Raw genomic sequence first — 2,500 nt, 5'->3', positions numbered from 1 at the left:
TGCCTTAACCGACTCAGCCATGATGGTACATACCAGAAATTGTCAACCACACTATCGTGGGAATAAATATTTCATTACCTTAGGCAAGGGAGCCGGTTGGCCGAGCGGACAGCACGCTGGACTTGTGATCCTGTGGTCCTGGGTTCGATCCCAGGCGCCGGCGAGAAACAATGGGCAGAGTTTCTTTCACCCTATGCCCCTGTTACCTAGCAGTAAAATAGGTACCTGGGTGTTAGTCAGCTGTCACGGGCTGCTTCCTGGGGGTGGAGGCCTGGTCGAGGACCGGGCCGCGGGGACACTAAAGCCCCGAAATCATCTCAAGATTACCTCAAGATAAGATAGCCTCGTATCTTATTTTGCCGCTTAAAAAGAGATAGAGAGAGTCCTGACGACACGGGTCAGTCAACTCCACTGAATATACCCTCCGTAATCCTTTTTTTTCCTTTTTCCAATCAAAGTTCAAAAAAATTAATTTAAAACTAAATCAATTTAATTTTTTTTTTCAATTACAGTTAAAACAAGTTTGTTTAAACAATCAAGAGATCGACGTCTTAACTCTTCTCGTAAAATTGGCTTGCATTCTACCACCTTAAATTACTTTAGGAGTTCCATCCGCGAGTGTAATGACTTATTTCGTGAGCCTTCTTTGAAGTCTTTATTTTTTCGTGTATCTCTACGATCTCCGCAAGTCGTACACGTGGCGTGGACCTGGTCGTATATTGACGTGGACCTGGTCGTATATTGACGTGGACCTGGTCGTATATTGACGTGGACCTGGTCGTATATTGACGTGGACCTGGTCGTATATTGACGTGGACCTGGTCGTATATTGACGTGGACCTGGTCGTATATTGACGTGGACCTGGTCGTACACCTGACGTGGACCTGGTCGTATATTGACGTGGACCTGGTTGAAATAGGAATTTTCAGCTGTCAAAGGTTGCTAAGGAGACGGGCACGCAAAATCATACGCCACCAAAATTCTTGTTCAGTATATAACTTCACCCTTAGGGGCCTGAGAGGTGAGTGGACAGCGCTCGGGATTCGTAGTCCTGAGGTTCCGGGTTCGATCCCTGGTGGAGGCGGAAACAAACGGGCATAGTTTCTTTCACCCTGATCATCCTGTTCACCTAGCAGTAAATTGGTACCTGGGAGTTAGACAGCGGCAACGGGCTGCTTCCTGTGTGTGTGTGTGTGTGTTTGGAACAAAAAAAACAGTTAATTGATTGACAGTTGAGAGGCGGGCCCAAAGAGCCAGAGTTCAACCCCCACAAGCACAAGTAAGGCGAGTACACACACACACTAGTTATTATCATTGGCAAAAATCATATTACATTTGATATTACAAGCTACTTCAAACATTAGCTGTGGTGGGTTGTTCAAGACTGCAGCGCACTTTTAAAGTCACAAAAGACCACTCCATCCCCTTGATTTGAAGGCACTCAGTGGCTAGATAACTGCCCAATAACTCAGTTTTTGCTATACTCGCTCAATCGTTCAATCTCTGCAAACTAGACGTCATAATATCATTTGCTTTATATTCTGCACACAAGCAACCTGCTCTATCTGCGCTTGCTTGCACAGAACCATCATTCAAGGCATAGAATTCAGTTGATTTAAGATTCAAATAAACTACCAAAAGTCGAGAGGCAAGACTTAATAACTAACGCTCCACCCAGCCAACCCAACCAATTGGGCTAGACAGTAGAGCGACGGTCTCGCTTCATGCAGGTCGGCGTTCAATCCCCCGACCATCCAAGTGATTGGGGCACCATTCCTTTCCCTCGTCCTCATCCCAAATCCTTATTCTGGTCCCTTCCAAGTGCTATATAGTCGTAATGACATGGCGCTTCCTCCTCATAGCTCCCTCCCTCTACCCAGCCAGCCAGCACCTCATGGTATAAACATCTTGGTTACACCTCCCCCAAACACAACCCTCTATCTCAACTCCCTCAGCTGCCTCTCCACCGTCCCTTAGCTTCAGCCCTCTCACAACCATCACAGCCCTCTGAGGCACCGCCCTTCCTCGAACCTCGAAAACCGACCGGCCGCCCACTCCCTTTGAGGACACCCTTGACCCGTAGCGGGTCATCTGGTTACTGTCACACCTCACTCTTCACTCTCTCACATACGGTTATGAGAGAGAGAGACAGAGAGGGACAGAGAGACTGAGAGAGACAGAGAGAGACTGAGAGAGAGAGAGAGAGAGAGAGTGAGAGAGAGAGAGAGAGAGAGAGTGAGAGAGAGAGAGAGAGAGAGAGAGAGAGAGAGAGAGAGAGAGAGAGAGAGAGAGAGAGAGAGAGAGAGAGAGAGAGAGAGAGAGACAGAGACAGAGACAGAGAGTCTGAGAGAAAGAGAGAGAGAGAGAGAGAGAGAGAGAGAGAGAGAGAGAGAGAGAGAGAGAGAGAGAGAGAGAGAGAGAGAGAGAGAGAGAGAGAGAGAGAGACAGACAGACAGACAGACAGACAGAGACAGAGACAGAGACAGAGAGAAGGAGAGA

Source organism: Procambarus clarkii, chromosome 65 (assembly GCF_040958095.1).
Source record: "Procambarus clarkii isolate CNS0578487 chromosome 65, FALCON_Pclarkii_2.0, whole genome shotgun sequence".
Lineage (NCBI taxonomy): Eukaryota > Metazoa > Arthropoda > Malacostraca > Decapoda > Cambaridae > Procambarus > Procambarus clarkii.
The sequence above is the reverse complement of the archived record's forward strand: the minus strand, read 5'-3'. Positions refer to the sequence as shown.